Genomic DNA, 24,659 nt, shown 5'->3' with positions numbered 1-24,659 from the left:
CGTTGTCATAGGACACAACATTGAGCCTGTGGTTCCTGATGATGGCTGCAAGCAGGGCCATGTAGATCTTGATGACATGCCTTTTACTCTTTTTCGACTCTTTCCTCAAGATGATGGAACCATCCTCACTCCCAGAAAGCTTGTTTTTGTAGCAACAACTCCACGGTGTCCCTCATGGGCCAGTTTAATAACTCGTTTCTTCATACTACACCTGTGACCTGGAAGCGAATGGAACGAGATCATCATTGCGGAGAGCGGAACAGCGTGAGGCAGTAGGCCTGCCTATGAGCAGATCCAGGTTTCTGTAGCCCGGTACCCAACACTCAGTACTCAGTGCTCAGCATTAGGCACATGAGACCCTGAGACCCGGTGGGGGTTGGCAGCTTGCTGCTGGTCCATGCCTTGTTTCGCCTGCCTGCCCATTGCTTCAACTTGACCCCCCTTGGGACACCTACACCCCTCCAGTCATTAATGGTCACTGCGAGGCGCCCTTATTCACACCCTCCTGTGGTCCTGCTCCATTGCCTAGGTGTTCCATTGCAGCGAGTCAACCTGGCACAGGATTTTGTGACTACATGACCCCAACCGGTGTGTTGGCTCGTTAACTTGGACTTTTGTGGGCCCCCTGATGTAATTTGCTTCCTTTGCTGGTCTGCCAGATCTGATCCGCTTCCCACCCCATTGACTCTTCCCCCTCCCCCACTACCTTCTATGCTCTATGGGGTCTTGTTTTTTTCTGTGTTACGCTATGTTCCAATAAGTAATGTAACTTTGCAAAACTGTACTTCATGTAAAGCGCTCTGATATCTCCGGCGCTATATAAAACTCTTCAAATAAATACATTAAATTAAATATATAAACAATGCCCATGGCGAGAGTTGGGGGACCACCTGGCCTGCAGGCTGCTGCCTCCACAGGCTCGGGCTCATCCACTAACTGCGACGTACGCCCACTGCACCCACTACCCTCTGTTGTCCGGTAATGTGGGCTTACTGGCTCTGGGACTGATGTTTAGGCTGGCAGATGGCACTGGATTTGAAGATCATGAATGGCATAAATTCATGAAGCAACTATCTGCAATCAGTAACTCTTTGCATACCAAGTCCACCCTTCAAACTCTCTATGCCTCACCTCCTGCCTCACCACACCTCGCCTCGAGCCATTAAGGGTGGCCAGCAATGAGGAAACAATGCAACAGCAGCAACAAATCAGGTGAATAGATGCGGAGAAGATAAAGATCAGTGGGGTTGTCGCAAGCAAAACAGCCTATTGAGGGCCTCATGGGCCACCCGGCACAGCTACAGCCATCTCCTCCTCCTCTCCTCCTTTGTGTCATGTTTCCTGTACGGTATCTGGACGTGATGTATCAGGGTTCTTCGCTTCTAAGCAATTGTTGGTAATTGCAACTATTTTCCTACTACAGCACAGAGGAACATGGTAGTGAAATCATGTTTGTGTTTGAAAACTGTTTAGGTCACATTGCCATATGAGTGACGTAATATTGAAGAATACACTTAACATCTTTAGCTATTATTTGTTCTTTCATGTAAATCACAAATCATGAATATTGTGAAACACATTGCAGTCAGTCAAACAGTAAGGCACACAAAATGGTAATGTTCAAGTGATGTATACAAGATGTGTGGGTTTGGTAGGTTTCCCTATATGCCCGCCGAGCCTAGGACCAAAGACACAGATGCTCCTTATCTGTCACAAAATTACCTGAGATATAATTTTTATCAGGAGACCAAGTGGAACGCTGGGTGTTAGCGTATTTTTGCTGGCGCCTTGATCCCACACAGAAATGTAAGGACAACGTGTTTTTTTTGCTACATTTGAGGTTTGTAGGGGATTCTGGGTAGGAAAACATTGAGGAATCCATACAAGCCACACATTACTGGACTCCCCGGGGTATCTAGTTTAAAGAAATGTCTGGGTTTTGTAGATTTCCCTAGATGGCCGCCAAGCCCAAGATCAAAAATGTAGGTGACTCCCTCGCAAAACAAGGTCTTTTTGTATTCAATAATTTTGAAGTCCCCACAGTACATTTTGGGCAGTCTCCTGTCGCAGACAATAGGCCTACCTACACAAACGAGGTACCATTTTTATCAAGAGGCTTGGGGAAATACTGGGTTGGTGGAGGTTTGTTGCTCCCCTAAGATTCCAGAACTTTCCTTCACATAAATGTGAGGAAAATTTGTTTTTTCCCAAAGTTTGAGGTTTGCAGGGTATTCTGGGTATCAGAACCTGGTAAGAGCCACACAAGTCATGACATCCTAGCTTCCCCTGGGTCTCTAGTTTACAAAAAAGGTACAGGTTTACTTGGTTTCCCCAGGTTCCGGCAGATCCAGGGTCCAAAATCCAAAGATAGGTACATTGCGAAAAAAGGGTGTGTTTTGGGACGTTTTCTGTCATTGGCACTAGGCCTTCCCACAAAAGTGAGGTACCATTTTCATCAGGAGATCTGGGGAAATGCTGGATTGGTGAAAGTTTATTGCTCCCCATAGATTCCCGAACTTTCCATCACAGAAATGTGAAGAAAATCCTTATTTTTTTTGGGACAAAGTTTGAGGTTTCTGAAGGGATTCTGGGTAGCATAACCCGGTGAGAGGCACACATGTCACCCCATCCTAGATTCCCCTTGGTGTCTAGTTTTCCAAAAATGTACAGGTTTTCTAGGTTTCCCGATGTACCGCCTGCGCTAGGGCCCAACATCCACAGTTAGGAACATTGCGAAAATATGGGCTTTCTGCCACCCTGGGGGGGACAGATCAGGGCTATTGCCCAGATTTGCCCCCAAGCGGAGCAGAATGACTGAGGATACTTTTGTTGGGGGGTGGAGGCATTGGTATGCCCACTCTTATGACCACTCTTAGCAGCCCCCCATCCCTACGTATAAGAAGCCAGCATAATTCCTGGTCCCTAGTGGGCGCTCTGGGTGGGGCCATTGGTATTCCCTATCTAGGCAGCCCCCACCCTGAACTTTGAAACTAATAATAATATCTGGTGCCTTGTGGGCTTTCACCCCCTCTCCCCCCCGTCCCCCTAGGATGCAGATAAGAGGCTATTGCTCTCATCTACTTCCCATGGGAAGCAGAAAGGCTGTGGTAATTGTTTTTGGGGTGGGGGCATTGGCATGTCCATCTGGGCAGCCCCACCCCTAAGTATTATAGTTATAATCCTGGTGTGTAGTGGGAGTTTACTGCAAGAAGAAAATTGAATCATAGAGGGAATGTTTTCATTAGCTTTAGACTGGCAACATAAAGGCAAACTTTGAATAAACAGATAGTCAGAAGTCAAATTGTAATAATGTTTTTGTAGGATTTAGGGAATGTGAACACACATTTGAAATGTATGAGACATGGGTAAGATATTTAGAAGGTGTAGATCCTATTTTTCCAAGAGTGTATTATATTGTGGGAAGAGTGCTTGTTACAAGCTGCCTAAAGAATGGTATGGAAGTTGTATTATGGGAATAGTTTTTCCCAAAAATTTATCATGCTAAGCGAATTAAAGAAGAACTAATGTGCAATGATGCAAGGATGAAAAGAAGTGTGAGTGAAAGTGAAAAAGTAGGAGACATAAATGGAGTTCTAATACCTTCACTAGGAGTAGCATTAAACTTTAATGAAAGTAGCCTTCTTGGGCGGACCACTTCCTTTTTCCATTTCTTTATTTCCTTGTTCTATGTTAATATACTCACCCTTAATAGACTTTACATTTTAAACCCTTCCCCTTCTTCATAGGATTTGAGCTGAATCTTTGGTGCCCAGTGGGCTTTCAGCCCAAGATAATGGGCTATTGCCACATCTGCATTCCAGGGGAACAGAAGACTGTAGCATTTTCTCTGGGGGGTGCCCACTCTGGACAGCCCCCACCCCTATGCATAAGAAAAAATCCCTGGTGCCTAGTGGGCTTTCTGCCCCCCTGGGGGGCAGATGAGGGGCTATTGCCCTATCTGACTCATGGGGGGTAGAAAGGCTTTAGCATTTTTTGGGGAAAGGGTGGAGGCATGCCCATATTAGGCAGCCCTTACCCCTGGCCTATAAAAAAAATTATCCCTGGTGTCTAGGGTACTTTCTTCCCCCGGGGGCCAGATTGGGGGCTTCTGGCCCTACTGCCTCCCAGGGAGAGCAAAAAGACTGATTATGCCAGAATGTAAAGGGAACCAAAGGCCCTTGGCCAAGTGCCCCTCTTGGGGCGATCTCCAAGCAGGAATCCACTAGGGAAGGGTACCATTTGAAAGGGGAGATTCTCCCCTTTCCAATGATACCTATCCAATTTGTTTCATGCTCAAGGGGGCTGAGATAGCCCCACGAGCACATAAACAGTAAAACTGAAACTAAGTTTCAGTTTCCTTTTTATTGTAAGGACATCAGCGAGCCATGCGCGCGATCGTCATTACATTGAAAAAAATAAGCCTCTGGAGGTTCGGGAAGCTCTTGCCCACCGCCTGAGGCCCCAAAAAAATAAAGGAAATCCATTTGCTGTTTGCAGCAGAGGAATTTAGTGTGCCTGTGCACTCACCTCACCCACCCATATTATTAAAATTAAAAAATGGCAGGTATCCTGTGGGCTTTTTGCTCCCCAGGGTGTCAGAAAGACTAAAAAAAAATATCACTAGTGTCTAGTGTGATATCTGCACTCCCAGGGGCCAGATGGGTATAAACACTCTCAATTGCCCCCGTGGGGGGCAGAAAGACTCATGGGACCATTAGTGTTTAATGGCCTGGTCCTATGTTATGTCTACCCGGCCAACATTTTTAACAAAATAATTCCCTGTTGTCTAAAGGGTTTTTTCCCCCTTGCTGGGGTGGACACAACTGGAGGCAAGCCCTCCCAATCCGCTCCATGGGCAATAAATATGTGGGGGCATTGGCTAACAACGACAGGCTTCCTACAGTGATATATTTTCACTTTTCAGTAGTAGGCTCCGTTGTACATATTTTTGAGGTGAAAAGGAGGCACATTTTGATTAACAACACCATTCAAACGTTAAAAGATGACATTTTGAAAACTAGTTTAAATCAAATCAGAAATGCAGTGTGGAGCATTCAACATAGTACTCCTCTTGTTGAAGTTTTTTTATACAAGCCTATGCCTTTGAGTTGTGAATTGTCCACTAATCATCCGAAATGCGGATATTCAGGGGTTGTTCATATACAGGATGTTTCATGGCAATTAATAAAGTCATATAAAAGCACATAAGGGTGCTGCTTACTGTACTCATGAATGCTTTGGTAAATATGCCACATAGTGCCTGTTTCACAAAATACGTTTTGTAGTATGTTAAATGGTACTACTTATGCACTACAAAATAGAATTTAGAAGCTACGGAACGAAGACCTCGGATTCTCCTCTCCTTTCTGTGTGGCGGTCTCAGCCACAGTTTTAGCCGTTAAGTATGGAAGGGACTAGGGGAATTGGTGGAAAATGGGGACTATTTGTTTCTAAATGAGAAGGGTAAGAAAATTGCTGTTCATAAACTGTACTTCTAAAGTTACTAAAGATCAAGAGGTGAAAAAACAGGCATATATATAATCCAGCCCAGCCTTGAATTAAGTCTAGCATCAGACTTGACCAACCAATGGTATTGCAAGACAGTCCCATAGAAAATAATAGCAGCATGGAAATAAAATAAGAACTGATGGTAAATAAATCAAAAGTTTGAGGGTAGGTCATTTTTGGAATTATTGGTTATGAATTGCAATATTTAAATTAGATTATTATTTTATTATTTAATACACAATTTAATTTGATGTTTTAACGTGCAATAATATTTTATTTTATTATTTCCATGTTAATAATATATAGAATTTTAGATGAGTAACAGTGATTTATGGGGATATTTTTCAACAAGGGTTTCTCAGTGACATCAAAAAGACAGCAAGAGCAAAGTTCGCATTTTCAATAATGTCACTCAGAACCCTAAGGTGAAAAACATCCCTGTAATTCACTATTCATCCAAACATAAATATATGTATGCCAAATCATCTTCTCCTGCTCTTAAATGTAATGCAGTGTCAGAGGATTAAGAGGAGAGCTATGCATAAAATGGTCTCTTCTTGACCCAAATGTGAAAAATAAGTACCTTACCTGGCATCCCTAACCAGCCTCCTCACCAATGTCCCACTTTCCTTACCCCTCCTGCAGCTGTACTTTCTGCTTTCAGTGAAAACACGCAAGCAGCGCTGCTTTGACAGGCTCTCCGAGAGCCCTGTCGGCCTGGCCTGGCAGGCTTTTGCGAGATAGCAATAATGGCTAATGAGTTTTGCTATCAAATTCCGCTATGTCATAGCACTGAGCTATCAGATTCTGAATCTGATGTAAATGATCGAGGCTCTCTATGAGTGCCATACATAACATATAGAATTATAGATGGGTAACAGGGATTTACTGGGGATGTTATTTACTAGGAGCTTCTATATGACATGACATAGACATCAAGAGTGAAGCTGGAGTTGTCTATGACCATGAAACATCCCTGTAATTTCCCATTTACGTTAATTTTGTTATAAATGCCCCCTCCCAAAACATCTGCTCCTGCTTGCAACTGCTATGTAGGGGCAGCGGAGCAAAGGGGAAGCCATACATTCCACGGCATCTCCTCCCTATTTCAAGTTTTAAGAAAAATATCTGTACGCCTGTCACCCGCCTCTACCTCTTTCTAGACCACCCATTACCTCAAACGTTGTGCTCTCTGCATATAAAGCACTGCTATGACTGGCTCCCAGAGAGCCAAGTCTGAGCAGCCTGGAACCCCTTTATGAATTAGCAACAGTGAGTTACGAGATCTGTAACCCACTGTTGCTCATCACAGCAGTGAATTATCAGATTTAGAATCTGACATTGACACTAATGACTCAGTGAGAGACATACACAACAAATACAAAGAGTTAAGTTACATTTATATAATATATTGACAGATGTATGTTTATTATATTAAAGAACAATGAATTTTAATATTTTTCACCATTGATTCCTGCAGGGAGATCTCCACCAATACGGGAAAAGGTAGTAGTAGTAACTTTACACTTGCAGATTCTGTTATCTGACCCTCCATTAGGAGGGGATCTAGACATGCAAGTCTACACCTTGATGTAAATATTCACATGAAAACAGTGTAAATCTCCATTTGGAAATGGAGAATAGCTACAAAGTAGAGCGTTACACCTAAGTGTAGTAGTAAATGTACGTGTGAAAAATATACATGTGTATATATTTTTAAAAAAAATCTTTTTATTAAAGGTTTTCCAAACAACAAAAGTACACAGCAATCAAGAACTCGGACCAGTACATTTCTGCATTCATCAACCATGTGTAGTCAGTTCATGATCAATATCAATATTAAATTAGAAAGGGTAATCTGTACTTATAAGTCGCTGTACATACGTAGGGAGACTTATCATCAGTTACATGTGTGAAATCTAGGCAAAATTACGTACATAGTCTGTAAAGAAGAACCAATAATCTTTCGGACGGGACCTCGCCGGCAATTCTTCTTCATATGTTAACAAGTTATCTCTACACGAAGCCATGTCACTCATCCATTGCTTAACAGTTGGAACTTTCGTACCACGCCAATTTTGAGAAATCTGACGTTTTGCCAGCAACAATGCTATCGCACAAAATTTACGTTTCATTGCCTTCACATTTGTTAGAAGTCCCAATGAACAGGTCTTTATATTGCATCCAATATCCATTCCTACCATTACTGCTAGAGTGGAAGTGACCTCCTCCCAATAATCCTGTATCCTCGAACAGTGCCAGGCTAAGTGTATAAAGTCAGCCTCCATCATACCACATCTTTTACACCTCGCATCTGCTTGTAGCCCATACCGATATAATTTCGCAGGGGTGTAGTATGTTTGATGTAGGTATTTGAAGTGTAGAAGCCTTAGATTACCATTAGGCGTGAGTAGTTGAACCAAGGTACATGTAATTTGCCATTCCCTCTCTGTAAGTGGTTCAGGTAGCACATCATTCCATATTTTCATCGCTTTCTCTGTTGTGTATAGTATTTCATTTTGCGCTACGGAGTATAATCTAGAAACTAGATGCGCAGTATTTGATGATGTCAGGATCATTTGTAAGGCATCCAAGCTTGCTGATTCAGCAGGGAATGCTGGATACAGCTGTGTAATGGCTCTTTGTAGCCTATAGTATGTGTAGCGAAATAATAATGTTTGATTTTGAATGTATGTAAGATCCTGCAGTGTACGAAATCTACCTTCATTGTAAAGATCTCCAAATGTGTCAATCCCTACTTGTCGTAGGAGGTCCATCCCTACTTTCTCCCCTGTGACCGAGAGCTCTGGGTGGTGGTGTAGTGGAGGCGCCGGTGCATACAATGGTACCTTGTGCGCCAGTTGCCCCAGTCTCCGCCAAGCATCAGTAGTAGCGTCTATAGTGTTAATGTCCTTGTCATGTAACGGTGGCCTTCTGTGTGTTATTATGTGTTATTATGGCTGATAGAGGTATTGGTGACGCATCCCCCTCTTCAATTGCTGCGTGCGTTAATTATGGTATCTCATGGTACCAGTATGTAGCATATTGCTCTTGTGCACACAAGTAATACAAAAGGAGATCTGGAACACAGAAGCCCCCTCTTGCATAAGGGAGTGTTAATGTTCTAAGTTATATACACGCTTGGTTCCCTGCCCAAATTAATTTGAGCACTAACGATGTAATCTTGTTAAACACCTCTCTCGGGGGGGGGGGGGGATAGGAATATTATTAAACAGATAAAGAAATTTAGGGAAGACGTTTATTTTTACAATTGCAATTCGATCAGCCATAGAAAGCGGCAATTGTATCCATCTGTTAATCTTATCTTCTAATACAGAGATCACTCTCCCATAGTTTGTTCGTATTACCACTTCTGGATTCCTGTGGAACCACACCCCTAAGTATTTAATGGGATCAGTCTGCCAGTCTAAAGGAAATTCAGTCGCATGCGGTTGGGTGGTGTTCGTCAGGGGAATTATTGAGCATTTGCTCCAATTTATTTGAAGGCTAGAATATCTACCAAATTTGATATATTCCCTCAACAGTGGTGACAAATGTTATTCCGGGTCGCGAACATATAGGAGCATATCATCCGCATACAATGCTATATGTAGAGGCCTGGAAGGGAATTGTAGTGCAGAGTATTTGTGTTTTTGCCGCACTAGGCAGGATCAAGGTTCTAGAGATAATGCGAACAGCAATGGTGATAAGGGGCAACCTTGCCGTGTCCCTCTCTCAATAGTGAATAGGTCAGATATATACACATTTACCCGTACTCTAGCTATCGGGTCCGTGTATAGTAACTGCACCCACTTCGTGTACATGGGAGGAAAACCCATCCTTTCCAATATCTATTCAGTCAAATGCTTTAGCGGCATCCAACATTACCGCCACTGCCTTGGTATTGGGTGTTAAATAGTGGGATAGTGCAAAAAGGGTTCTGGTGTTATGTGAAGTGGCCCTAGTTGGCATAAAGCCTGCCTGGTCCGGGAGAATCAAACTCGTCATAAGCGGCTGTAACCTAACTGCAAGTATCTTAGCTAGTATTTTAGAGTCGACGTTGATGTGTAAATGTAAATGTAGTTGAGCTTATATAGCGCACAGCTACCCGCAGTGGGGTTCCCGGCGCTTGCTTAGGGAATCCTTCCTGGTATTCCCCTGTGAGATAGCAGGGTATCCACAAGGTGAAAGTCAGGCATCCCGCCGCGAAGGGCTGTTGTGGAGATTAAGCAAGCTATTGCCCAGAGTCGCAGAGTGTGAACCCGTGAGTCGAGGAGGCACCGGGGCGAGAATTATCGAGTCCGTGGAATTTTTTTAGCCCAATACCCGCCGAGGCGGGGAATTGAACCCTGGTCCAGGACCGATCACAACTTCCGGGTCTGCTGCCTCTAACCCCTGAGCCACACTTCTCCACATCAAAGACAGAGGTCTATATGACTCACAGCATTCAGGGTCTTTAGCGGGCTTCAAGAGGGCTATAATCATTGCTTCCCGCAGTGTCGGACGAAGTACTTCCTGATCAAAAGCGTTGCCATACATAGATACCAAATGGGGAGCTAGCACTTCTGCGGACGCTTTGTAGAATTTGCATGAAAACCCTTCCAGGCCGGGGGCTTTTCCATTTGGTAAGGTTTGTATAATTTCTGTGACTTCCTCCACCGTTATTGGCAGCGCTAAGTACTCTCTCTGATTGTCTGATAGCCATGCAATGGCTACATCTTCTAAATATTTGAACACTTCTGTAGGAGGTGCAGTGAGTTGTGATTTATACAACTCCCTATAATTTTGTACAAAGCCTTGCAAAATCCCTTTTGCGTCAGTGAACACGCTTCCATCCTCTCCCCGTATATGTAAAACTGATGACGAACCTCTTCCCTCACAGATCTTAGTCGCTAGCACTCTGCCCGGTCTGCCCCCCTCTCCAAAATTCCTAGCATTTGCTCGTTTGGAAACATACTTGAGCTTGTCTTCAGTAAAAGACTGATGTTCCGTGTGTATCTGTCTTAACTCCCCCAATACGTTTGGATCCTGTGTGTGTTCCCATTTAGTCTCCAGCTCTTTCATCTGAGTTTCACATCTTGCAAGTTGCTTTCTGATATCCTTTAATATCCCTACCGTCGTGCTTATGCACACCCCTCTAAGGGTGGCCTTAAAGGCCTCCCAAAGTATCCCTGGATCATCAACTGTAGTTGTATTTAAGTGAAAGTAATCCCTTATTGCTTTGGCTATCGTGTCCGTATATAGTGGATCCGTGAGCGCTTTGGCATTAAACCTCCAGCTAAACGGAGGAGGGGAATAGTGCGGAATCTGAAGGGATAGAAGGATTGGATAATGATCCGATAGTGTTTTGGGCAGTGTGGTCACCTCCTTTGTCCATAGTTGTACGTTATCTGACCCCAGCCAATAGTCGATGCGTGACCAGCTTCCATGTGATGCATTAATATGGGTCGCTCCTGACGTGTGTGGGTGTCTATCCCTCCATATCTCCCTCATGCCCAGGTCTGCCATTATATCTAGCACTTTCACCTGTGTCCTCTTATGCGGTTCTCTAGTGCCTCCTGACCTGTCATTTTGCTCCTTCAATGCTACATTAAGGTCACCACCCCATAGGATCGTTGTATCCCGCAACTCATGCATATGGTTCCATAATTCCTGATAAAACTCAGGCGCATCAACGTTTGGGCCATAGATATTGGCTAGTGTTATCCGCTGTCCTCATAAAATCCCCGTTATTAATACATATCTCCCATTCGGGTCTTTTATCGTGCGGTGCACTTTAAAATTCGTTCCTTTTCTCACCAATGTAATGACTCCTCTGGAATACGAGGAGTATGTAGATGCGTGTGTTGTTTCTGCCCATCGCTGACCGATGGTTGTATGCGTGTGCGGAGCTATGTGTGTCTCTTGCAGCAGTGCTATGTCTATTCCCCATCTTTCTAAGCATGTAAATACCTGTCTTATTTTCTACGGATTTGTAAATCCACGAACATTCCAAGTTAGGAGGTTTAAACACCGTTTACTTAAGATCTCATTTCTACTAGTCATCATACTTGGCTAAAGAATTTCACCTCAGTCGTATATCAACCTGATCTCCCCCAGCACCTAGTGAAACAGCTTCTGGTACAGTACCCGTAACACATAACTGCTGTACACCATGAATTTCAGCAATGCATCTCAAATGTTTCGGTCCGTTAACTAGAACAATTCCCCAACTCCACCCACCTCCACCCACTTTAGCAACGCAATCCTGCCAAAGCCACATCCCTCTATGAACATCCTAACACATCCAAAAAAAACTTGATTCGGGAATCGCCCATGTGGAGGTCCGCCGAGGGTTCACTACACCATCCAACTTAATTGATGGGGGCAGACCGTACATGTTTATACCAACAATTGCTTCAGGAAATAGTCAGGCTCACAACGGAACATCATCCCCACCAGCAACCATTTAACAGAACGTTATCCTACAGTTTCACATGTTCATGCGCTACCCATCTTTTGCCTGATAAAATCACCGCTGTTGTTTACGAGATCATATTATTTAGCGATAACAGATATAGAGTTCATAGATTCAGGCACTTTTTAACAGTGTTTAGTCCATTCAGTCTGCCGAGAGTATATTGTGTCCCATTATATCTCTTTCATCTAACTATCCTCCCTGCCGGTTTCCATGTCAATGTCCTTTATTAACTTGTATACTCCAACTTGTCTCCCAGGGGACATTTCCGAGCTACAATTAGATTCTGCCGCCACCTGGGTACACCTTAGATCCAGGAGTGTGGCGCATTCCACCCCCAGTTACCATTGTCTATCATCTGCGGTTATATTATGCCAAACTTCTGTCTAAATTGCGCCACCGCTATGACAACCAGATATTTTTCAATCGACTATAATTTGCTGTCATACAGTCTTACCCAGCGCCAGCGCACCATTTCAGCTGACAACAAACCGAGGAGTCTCAGGAGTCACCGTTTGCTGATTTACTTCTGTATACAAACCATCAGTCGGAATCCTGCTGTTGCTCCCTCCTTTCCGCAGTTTTACACTTGTGTGTTATACGTTTGATAAATTCTTGTGCTGCCTTCGGAGTGGACAGAATCATTGGTTTTCCTTCCCATGTCACTTTTAGGCGCGCAGGATATAACATGGCATAGTTAATCTGGAGTGATCTCAATTTTGCTTTGGCAGCAGCGAACTCACAGTGTGCCTGCTGCACTGTGATATTGTAGTCCGGATAGAATTCTAGTTTGTTCCCTTGATAGTCTATCTGACCTTTCTCTCGGGTGAGTCGCAGTATATTGTCACGATCCCTGTAATTCAGCACACGGGCCACAATAGCCCTTGGTGAAGCTCCTGGCGCCGGTTTTGGCGCGAGGGATTGATGTGCCCTCTCGATGATGAAGATAGGGGAGAATGCTTCCTCACCAAATATTTCTTTGCACAAAGACTCGACAAAGGGCTCCATTCGGCCTGTGTTGGTGGATTCCGGAAGCCCCGCTATCCTGACATTATTGCGGCGGGAACGGGCTTCCAACTCCTCATCTTTGATTTTGATCACCTCAAGCACTTTTTCCATGCCATTGCATTTTCCCTCCGTCTCATGGGCCTCGTCTTCCACTGCTGAAATTCGGTTTTCACCTGTCTCCAACCATTCGCCCTGTTTGTCCATTTTGGCAGCCATGATATCCATCCTGCACGTAAGACTATCCAGCTTCCCGTTTATATATTGTAGGTTGGATTGTATGGACTTCAAGATGGCCTCCATATTACTTTCTGCCGCCGTATCCGTTTCCTGATCCATCTACGCTTGCTCCGAAAGGCCCTTCGCCGCTCTGCGGGATTCAAAAGTCAGTTTAGGCTGTTGTCTATCGGGTTTCCCCATGTTATTCACAGAAGTGGCCCGCCCTGGCTGTCTGTTCAATTGCAACCACCGCACCCTTCACAACGGACAGTGGTGGCCTCTCGCTATCACCGCTTTGCAAACTATAATGCGCAAGTGACAAAGGAAGATTCGTACCGTCATAAGGGTTCGCTAGTATTTGTCCGCTTATCCAGGGGGGCCTATTAGCTCAGTAGCTCCAGTAGATGCATACAGGCAGTCTATGTGTGACAAAATGTGTTATAGCCTTCTTTCCGTGAGTGTTGTTCGGTAAAGGCCTTTCAGCAGGAGTTAGAAATAGCACCCATTATATACCTCTCTATGTTGGCGGCGGTTCTGCCTTACACTGCGTTATCTTCTAAGTTAGTTATGTGATGAGAGGCTCTCGCACTTACTTATTGCCGCTTACAAGTATCACACATTCTCCTCCCTTTGCAAGCAATTTCTGCATAGTGTGACAGGTTCAGCGCTCATCAGTCCAGCTAGAAGTCTTCATTAATCACAGCCCGAGGGCATGCAACGCTTGGATCATCCTTCTCCCTCGTGTGCGTCAGCTGGTGTCTTTTATGGGTGTCCTCATTTAATTAGTAGCGGAAATTAAGCGCCATCCTTCACTCTGCTGGTTTGTCTCCGCAGCGCCTTACTGACAGTTCCTCGTTATATCTTCCAGCAGGCTTCCCCTGTAGTTACAACACACTGTGCCACCATTTGATCACCACATCTGTCTCTCCATTTTCTACGCTCGCTCCCTAACCAGCCTCGGCCTTCGCAATTGTTTTACCAGCAGTTGGCGGCCCCCAGCCCGGCATATGATTACCGTCCTGGCGAGGGTACGGGCGCCGCCATTTTGTAGGTTCCGCCTTTAGTCCCAATAACAAAGCGAGCATGCCGTTTCTTTCACGCTACTCATGGGGCACAGGCAGGTCTCCCAATTAGCCACTGATTCATCTACCTCTCATGGAAGGGCAGCCCGCGGCAGCGAAGAACTCGATCCGCCGTCTGTCCGTCTCTGGTTAAACACTTCTCTCAGCGGCAGCCGCCATTTTACTCTCCGGCCGCTCTGCAGCTATGTGGCGCTGGTTTACCGTATTCTTCTCATCATTCTCAGCTTAGGTGTTCCGTTCAAGTCCTGTCATCTTCCCATGCACAACGCTGTCTTTAAATCGCCATTTAGTGTCCGTTTAATCTATTTATTCTCGCTGGGCTGGTGTCTGCCCAGCGGAGCTGTCTCTTCAGGCAGCCATTCCGCTGTGCGCCCCTAGCGCCTCCCCAATATACATGTGTATATTTACCTCTGTGAATCAGGACTAAAATACTGAACGTTTTAGTGTTTGGGGTCTTGCTTGCCTCATTAATACCTTGCACGAGTAACAGATTAACCTAGATTATATCTTTTTGAGAAACTAAATGAAGCAAATACAATTTGAGTGAAGAACCGCTTGATTTCAAGGTACTTGGTGAACTGTTATGTCTTAATTAGCTTTCAAAATGTTCATGATTAGACTCCTAATGGAAATAATAGAAGTAATTGTAACAATAATAATAATATTATACATCACATTGCTATTACTGTTAGTATGGGTAGTATTTGTTGAAGTTGTTGTTACAGTAATATCACTACTATATTATACTAGTACTAGTACTAGTAATAGCAGTCACAGTCGTAGAATTAGTGAGAACACCTGCTGAATTGCTAGAGATAACTATCATAGAATAGCTCACTCTTGATAACAATGTTTGATATGATGATGGTATAAAATATTAAAAATAATAATATATTATTATTGTGAATATCATTATTATGAGTGTTAATAATATTGTTATTATTATTATTATTATTGCCATTTATCACTCCAAGAGGGAGGACCCTCATATTGATACATTAAAAAAGCCATTACGGCCGTAGAAGCATCATGATGTATACATGTACATTAATGATGATGCATTCATGTTGGTATGTCATCATGTAGTGGTGTTCGTCTAAGCAGTTTTGGATTTGGTTTATGCTGTTAAACATGGACAAGAAGCTTACTTTTTTCTTTTTGCTGATGCTTTTCAGCTTCGGTAACAAGCATTGCCAGAGAAAACCAGTCCAGTAATGCATTTCAAAAGCGAGACAATTTGTATTTGTCAATGCTCGCTTTTTTAAATGCAAGCTTTGTAAAGCAGAGACATTTTGAACTGGTTTGGGAAAGGGAAAAGCATTTTCACAGCTTGAACGGCTCAAGCAGGAGGCAATATTTCAGAACAGCAAAGACTGTCGAATAATGGTTAAACGCGTCAAACTACTAATCCTAGCACCAACACACTCTCTGAATCGATACCCAACTCTAAGCACTGTGTCTGGCTGATTCATTTCTTTTATTAGTCTCCTTACATGGAAGAAAATCGCTGCACGAATTTTCTCTGATCCACTTCTGCCTACAATGCGCTGAAATACATTGCCTGTGGCTTGAACGAGATGAGCGGCCCAGAAAATAATCGTGGGCAGATTTCAAAGTGGGTGAAGGGGCTTTTTTGTTTGACTACCAAGAGCCAATCATTCTTCTGATTGGTGATGGAATGGCCAATCAGACAGCTGAAAGAACTGCATTCTGATTGATGTCTTTTCTACCAATGAGAAAAGGTCCTTGTGTTATGATCATTTTGAATGAAACAATCAGTTTGGATGTGGGTGCCCAGACCTCCATGAACCAGGTTGTGAGGTCCATGGAAGTGCGGCCAACTTCTACATAGCAGTTTTCTTTTTCAGGCATAATATTTATTAATATCTTTAATTTGGCTGTGAGGCATATTTTCAGCTGATTTTGTAAGCCCAATTTCGAGCTGCAGGTGGATTAAGAGAGTTAATCATGAATATTTAATTTTTTGCTTTATCTTTTTACATGCCATTACTCTGCACAACACATTCACATGTACTAATGATTCCCAGGATTTTTTTCTTCTGGTCTGGTTAATCCTCAGTTCTCTTGGGATCTGTAGAGACAGGGCACCAAAGCCACCTGGCCCTGTTTCATCGGTGCTCCCAGCCACTTTATTCAAGGCAACTTCAGGTTTCATTCAAAACAGAGCAAGGTCCTATTTTGTTATGTCCAATAGAAAGCAGCAAACAGCTGATAAAGTCAGAGTTTTACTCAAGTTAAAGTGAGAGAGGAGCACATGAAGATGCATGAAATCAGAAGAGGTGAGACCCAAAGGACCTAAACTTTCAATTATAAACCTTCCAACAGAGAGCACTGAGGTTCTGAATGATTATACATGCTACAACAGTCTACATAAAATGCAAGGCCCACACTAAACCCAACTTATATACTGGGAGTGGCTGCTGGCTGTGATCATTCCACTACTACATAGTTAGCAAGTTAGTACATATTCCTAAACATGAAAGATGGGTCTTAATTTAGGGAGAGAGGCAGGCACATCAAAACTTCAAGGATGTGCTGTGCGGCCATAGCCTCCATGAGCTACTGATTATAGGCCTAACTGTAATTCACAGACTTTCCTGATATTCCTACACTTTCTCTTCCAAGAATTTTATATGCAAGTGCACTCCTTTCTTAGCTATTTCTTGGAAGCACTATGTTACCCACAGGTAATATGCAAGCATTATGTGTTACAGGTGAACACCTTTCTGAGCTTCCTCTTACGCCGAACACATTTTCTGACCTATAAAATGACTAACATTGAGTGGGCTAAGGGTAATAATCTCTTTCATTGCAGTGCTTGACTACTTCCAGGTTTCAACCATTTATTTAAACAAGACAATATTATAATGTAGCAAACCATTTATTCACCCTATAGAGATCATGGCAGATGTGCCTTTTTAACAAGGCACTATCAGTAAGCCACAAAGATAACAGACATCGCGAAAGACCCACACTATAGGATAATTAAAAGAAGCGTGAACGTCATTCAGACGCAATTGGTCAACCAATTGAGCATTTCTGTGAATGCAATGAAGCGAGTTTTATTCACAACCAGTGCTTTCAAAGTAATTCAATCAAGTACAACTGAATGGAAAATGTATACATTTATGTGAGCTTCTCTTTATACTCCTTGGAATATGTGACCATTCAGCTTTACACTGCTTACGTTTTTACACTGAAATATTGCAAAAGTTAGCACACATAATACTGAGAAAATATATATATGGTTCATTATCCAGAACATTTCCCATTAAAATTTAGTTAGCATTCCATTAAGAACATAATAAAACAGAGAATTGATTTCTACATTTCATTGTCAGTTTTCTTTGGACAAATGAAATTGTTAGATGATATCACTACTGTTTGCTCGGCAATGCGAGACAAGCAACAAAACGCACAGGATAATCACCAGGCAACAACAACTCTCCCGCATTGTGATAAGTGTCTCGTGTCTTGTATTGTATTCTGCAAGGAAGAGATTTTACATAGTGATGGATTCCTCCCTATAAATATCTGGAATTAAATTCACCGATTCCAATTCTTGTGCGCAAGTTTGAGCAAGTCTAATGCAAGTAGATTTCAACGAAATTAACATAGGCAGTTTTTATTCGCTTTTTTGTGTGTTTCACATTGGAAGGGAATGCATCGTGTGTATGTGGATTCTTCAATGACCCTTCCAAGCCTCGCAGGTATGGAATTCATATTTCTCGGTAAGAAGTCTTGTGTCGTAGTATGGTCGCCTTATGGCTGATTGTAGGTCTTAATGTCCAATGTTAAATATTTACAGTTTCCTGTTGTTTGCGTATGTACATCTGTCATGGTCAGCACAGATACTCTGCCTAGCAACTGTAGCCTTATTTGTTTGATTGTATATTACTCAAAGTGAGAATTCTACGTTCCAGGAAAAACAATAATTTTTTTATTTATTTGTGAAGCAAACAGCAGAAACACAGCATCATTAAAGCAAAGTAACGAAAAGCGCAGAGTGGATTCACACAGAATGCACTTCAAACTAAAGAAATGCCCATCATATTTTTGTATTTATGAGTAATTTATTTTCTTTCAAATTATAATTTCGCAGTCAAGCACTCTATAAACAGTTGAACTAACAACATCGAATGCCTTTCCTTGGTCCTAGCAAAGTTTTATATTCTCTCTCTATAGATTCACTGAGGGGCATATCAGCAACAGCCAGCGATAATTATCGCTAAGCATGCTTAGCGCGAGGATAATTATCGCCGGCTATCGCTGGATTTTATCTCAGAGATAGTGCACTATCAGCAACGCTTATCTCCAATGCGATAAAAAATCCAGCGATAGCTGCAAAATGTGCGATTATCGCTGGAAATCCAGCGATTATCGCAAAGTGATAGGAAAATCCTTGTAGATAGGGAAGGATGGTCTCATCCTTATAATCCACCACCCAGAGGCTATAATCGTTTAGTCAGTTTAAAAGCAGGCGTAATGAAACCTGCGATAAGCGCGGTTAGCGCTACTTTTATCATCACTATGCAGGTTAGCGTGCAGCTTGATAATTGGAGAAATGTCTGTTAGTGACATTTCCTTTTTCACATTTTAGTCAGTTACGCCCACTTTGCATGTCATTAACGTTGCAAAACTGGGCGTTGAGGGATCGGGCACAGAGGCATAGGAACACGTGATAGCGTGTCATTGCTGATAGTGCGATAAAATTATTGATGCTTTTCATCCGAAAATGGACACTAAAGCGGCGATAATTTTATCGCGGGCCTTGATAATATGCCTCCAAGTTCCTAAGGCTGTGTTTCAGGTCAGAGTACTCTCCTGAGCAAATTGCAGATACACACTGGCCAGGAAACCATCCTATTGAACACCCTAAAAGTGACTGGAAACCTTATTAGGATTGAGTCGAATCGAGTAATAACAGGACATATTCGCACATTTATCAATAATTCAACAATTTAGAGTTATTCCCTGAAGAAGTGAATGACATACAACTCCAGTCATGAAGTGCGTTTTGGTTAGAAGATCTAAGAGAATCATTTGAGAAGAAATATTATTATCAAGGATATGCGATAATTATCGCTCGATTTACTTTATCGCTGGAGTACATCACTGTGTTAGTGATGTATTATCAACGTTTTGCTAACAGGCGATGTAATTCCAGCAATAGAGTCCGATTATCAGGAATAGCGCGTGAAATCGAGCGATGATTTCACAGCGCTAAGGAGAAGCTTGCTGTTAGGGGAGTGTGGACCTAACCTGGCAATCCACCTCCCATTATCGCAGAGGCTGCCCCCAACGGGGGCTATAGGGCCGGCGCCATAACCGACGCCGAGCCCCGAAAAAACGCATTTTTTGCGCGCTCAGTCACCCAGAAGTGGGAGAAGCGTTCATGCCCCCGCGTCAGCCGCCAGGAATGCACCGCCCCCCCCCGGCCAATGGGGAGGCTAGCGGGGTACAAACCCTCGAATGGGGGAGTCTGCCAGCTAGGCGGGAAGAATGCCAGGGATAGAAGCGCCGCTCCCCCAGGTAGCTCCTATCTTCGTGGAGCATGGGAGCAGCAGCGGCACAACAAAAATTGTGTCGCCTGATCGTGAATCACCATTACTGGAGTCAAGGCGAAACCCTGTGCGAGCGGGCCATCAGGAACAACCGCCGCCGCTGAAAGCATCCACCCCGCCTCCACTCGGGACTGGAGGTCAACCCTCCCAGTGCCTGGAGCAGAGCAAGGCCGGCCAAGAAAAAGAAAAACTAAGCACCGGAGAATCCCACCCAGCGACGTCAGCATCCGGACTCGCTGGTCATCGGAATCGCCGGGAGAACCCTGCTGCCTGATATCAGTGGCGTTGGGGACATGAGCTGAACTCCGGAGGGCTGCAACAGAACGGACTCGAGTCCCGCAGCCCGTTTCCGCCCCTGAGCACGGGGACCCGCACATAAGGGTGAATTTCCCGCTGGTAAGGCTATCGGCACCGCTCCCCCTCTGTGGACCGCAAAGAATGCTGTGATGACTTAACCGGCATCCGATGAAGGACGGCAGCCCAGATCAGACCCTCAGCATCGGCGTTGGGTTTGTGGCACGAGGATCAGCAGGACAAGGAGCATCAACTTTCGTGCTTTACTTTTCTTTTCGACGGCGATGGTCAAGTGGTGCGTGGATGGGGGCAGCGTGACCGGAGCCTCCAACCCCGCTTGTGCTACAGATCACAGCAGCGATCCCATCGTAAGGAACAAACAAACTGGTATCCACACCGATGCAAGGTAAACCCAGGAAGCAGCGTGACCGAAGTAGCGCGAGGGGCAGCCGGGCCGGGGAGCCGGAATCTCTTAAAGGGACCCCCACCTTGAGGGTCCCAGATGCCCGCCGCACCTCTTGCCTTTCCGGCGTGCCTCAGGAGGGTAACGAGGTGTAGGGCAGCGTAGAGCATCTGGTACCGTTGCGAGCAGCCATCTACACTCGGCATCAGTAGACTGGGCAATGCTCACAACAGGAGGCTGTAAAAGGGCGAGATCGGAGAGGTTTACGAGCCACGTGGTGGTCGGTAGGGGCGGCGGTGCCCCCGAGAAAACTCCAGCCGGTGCGGGCGGTGTTGCCCCCGAAGCCAGGGTGGACATCAGAAGAAGGAGGTAAGAAGTGAGGGTACTGAAGGGCAGCGCAAATATGGAACGTGCTGCAGCCACACAAGCAGACCAGGGGAGTTTCGAAGAGTTACCGGTGGTGAGGGAAGGCAGGGGTATGTGGCCACACACTACCCTATCCCCGGGTGAGTTGCCAACCGGCTACAGAAGCCCAAGGAGCACCCACTGGGGGAAACGGCATGGAGGCTAGTTGTTGGACAATAGCAAAAAGAAAAGGGCAGGCACTCCTTACAGTTTGGAAACACTCCCCTTTATGCCATGATGAGTGTGAGGTGGTTACCTCGGCCCCGCTCCCCAGCGAGCAAGCGACAGAATCTGTGTGGTGTCTTAAGAGGATCATACCCACCAGAGTAATCAGTGTCAGGGTTTACAGTACCCTGCCGTATAAAGCGATTTACATCTGTGGGTTTGGAGAAAGGATTCTTTTGCACACTATCAGGTGGGGTCACAGGCTCCGCTCGAGGCTCAGCCCAGCATTTTATCTTTGAGGTCACGTCGATGTAATTGTACTATTACGCGTTGTTGGTAGGGAGGGGGGCGTGTTGCAGGCATCTGCTGGTGTGTCACTGGTGTCTCTGGCGTCTCTGCAGCTCAATCTTTCATCCTTCGGGGTGGCTACACGTTACTGTTGAGGCAAGCTAGTGTAGGTGGGAAGGGGCACGCTTCAACTTTAGTAAACTGTCTGTGCCGGGTTAGTCCGCTGAAGTCAGCAGCGCGGCTCAGCCTTTCATCCTTCAGGGTACGAGATGTTACCAGACAAAGCTCAAATCAATGTGAGTTTTGTAAAAGTAGCCTCTTAGCTCAGTTGGTTAGAGATCGGTGCTAATAATGTCAAAAACACAAGTGCGATCCCTGTATAGGCCAAGAGTTAATGTGCGAAGAAGCATGCTTTTCATTACAATGGGGCGCATTCATTTTGTGGTTTTCGCAGCTTGTCTGTGCCCTGACAGAAATGAATAAAACACGTTCAAAAGACACAAGTTCGATCCCTGTACAGGCCAAGATTTAATGTACAAAGAAGCATGCTTTCCATTACAATGGGGCACATTAATTTTATGTTTTTTTCAGATTGTCTGTGCCTTGACAGAAATGAATAAAACACGTTCAAATTAATCTCACACCCCGTTGAACTGGCGCGCAAGAAATCCCAAGAGCATTTCAACATTGTGGGAGAGGTGTGGCGCCCCGGCCAGGGCGACTGACGCTGGAATCTGGGAACCGCGGGTGACATGTAGACCTGGGGCACTTGCTGCAACTTTAAATCTGGGCCGGATATTGGCACAATGGTTTGTTTCTATGCACTGCTTGGTTAAGGCAGTTTATGTATTTAATTGGTCCCTCAATACAATGGCAGTTAGAAACACTGAAATCGAATTCACCCAGCTAATTGCCTTCATGGCAGATTAACTCAAGCGGGTGCGTAAATAAATCGAGGAGCCGTTTGCTTGACGGACTACTTTGGAGTTGGAAACCAGGGTTTCGAGGCTGGGTTCTCGCCCACCTCATGTAATGCTGGGCAACCCACTTAATCTCCCCGTGCCAAAAAGTGTGAGAAAGAAACGGGGCAAGGGTAAAGCGCCAACAAGGTAGTGAGTCGTGGCCTAACTCCAGGGACAGAAGCTACCCCCCCCGCGCAAAGAGAGCGCACATCCAACCATACAAAGAGATGACCCAGAAGGGACAAGAAACAAGACAAGCATCCAAATGAGCTAACCAACGAACTGTCAGTCCAATTTGCCAATTGGTGATGTACATATGATTTATGACAGATATTACGTGTGACAAATACATATGATTTATGATGCAAATATGACAGTTCTACGACGATCGGGGAGTCTGCCAGCTAGGCGGGAAGGACACGAGGGGTTAAAAGCGCCGCTCCCCTAGGCAGCTCCTATCTTCGTGGAGCAGGGGAGCAGCAGGGGTGCAACAAGAATTTTGTCCCACCCACCCACGCCTAAGGAACAGCGATGCCGCAGTGCTGGGAAGCAGGCAAGGCTATGGCGGGAAGCTACAGAGATAATGGTTGGTACGGAGGCACACCGAAGGGCGGTGTGATGGAATAGGACCACTTGCCTTCGGATGCCTCACGGCTGGGTGAGTTGGCCTAAGGGTGGTGTGTAGGACCGCTCACTTTGGGAGGCCTCACTGCTGGGCGAGTTGGCCTACAAAAAGGGGGTAGCAAATGGAGACGGTGCTCGCAACCCAGCCCCTGCCGAATGGCAGGGCACAAAAGAGTCCAACAAGGTAGCGAGTCGTGGCCTAACTCCAGGGACAGAAGCTACCCCCCGCGCCAAGAGAGCGCAAATCCAACCGTACAAAGAGAAGACCCAGAAGGGAAAAGAAACAAGACAAGCATCCAAATGAGATAACCAATGAACGTGTTTATCCTTTCACTAGCCACAGCATCTTCTCGTGAAGACTCAACCCAAGGTAAAATTTTGAGTCTATATTTGCGCATTACTCCTAATCCCACCTTTTATAGTACCGTTCACTGCACAATCATTTTCTTTTACACAGGCACTACCAGATTAGCGGTTTGTCATAGCAATGCACAAACCACGGGGCAAAACTAAAATACTGGTTTACACACCACAGCTCTTCGGATTTACTTTTGGTATAGCATTTATTGAAAGCCTTAATTTTCATTGGAACTCACAGCTTTAAATGTCACTCATAGTTGTCACAGTTCACAGAGTCCATAGCTCACAGTGTAAATAAACGGGCACCATCTGGCATAGTGCTAACAAATGTTGGTACTTAACAACATAACAATGTTACATACATGGTTCATGTACAAATCTTGTATTACATATGTATTTCTTTGCACTGATACCCTAGATTGATCTCCCTGATGAAGAGCATCCATTGCTCGAAATGCATTGGAGGATTATAACTTTAAAGAAAGCATCTTTGATGTAAATTGATGCAATAAAGGTTTCAAAGAACTGAAACCTAGGAAAAATGAAAAATTAATAAAATAATTTTCTTTTGAACAGAACATTTTTGGGGATTCACTTATTTTTTTGGAAATCTATAATGATACCACCATTGGAGTGCCCTAAGGGGGATGCAACTAAGCTCGCTTAGAAGCACACATTACTCACTAACCAATGAAATGTCAGTCCAATTTGTAAATTGGTGATGTACATATCATTTATGACAGATATTACGTATGACAAATGCATATGATTTATGACGCAAATATGATGGTTCTACGATGATGATTTATGTCCAGGGCATGCAAATAATGCCAAAGTATATCCCTGTATTCCTAATAAAGCTGCAGCCAACAAATGACCACTACAAACACAAATGCATGTTGGCTTGTTCATTCTAAGGAATACAGTGGGGAAATGTAGCATGTACTCTGGAGTGGGCACAGTGTGGGGGTTATCAGTATGCCTCAGTCAATTTAAAAGCAGACATTACATTCCTGCGATAACCGCCGTTAGTGCGGTTATTTTTATTGCTTTACGGGTTTGCTGCATGGCTTGTAAATATCGCGAAGCGTGTTTGAGAGGATTCCCATGTTGTAGTGCTCAGGAACACCTACTTTGCATGTCATTAGCGATATTGATCGCTAACATGCAAAGTCGCAAGAAAACATGCACTAACGCTTGTTAGCGTGTCCTTGTGAATTTGGTCGATTACAAAATTGCCGCTTTTTCGGTGCTATGTGCCAAAAAAGTGGCAATGTTTCCCTTGATAATATGACCCTTTTG

The 24,659-nt window shown here is 44.4% G+C and overlaps 1 protein-coding gene across 1 annotated transcript in view; it reads left to right on the top strand.

Moving 5' to 3' along the window:
• The window catches only part of CALCR (calcitonin receptor), a 2,001,221-nt gene that overhangs the window by 617,582 nt on the left and 1,358,980 nt on the right, over positions 1–24,659 (top strand). The gene's annotated exons all lie outside the window — the stretch shown is intronic.

Source organism: Lissotriton helveticus, chromosome 10 (genome assembly GCF_964261635.1).
Source record: "Lissotriton helveticus chromosome 10, aLisHel1.1, whole genome shotgun sequence".
Classification (NCBI taxonomy): Eukaryota; Metazoa; Chordata; class Amphibia; order Caudata; family Salamandridae; genus Lissotriton; species Lissotriton helveticus.
Note: the sequence above shows the minus strand (reverse complement) of the source record. Positions and strands in the feature narration are given on the sequence as shown.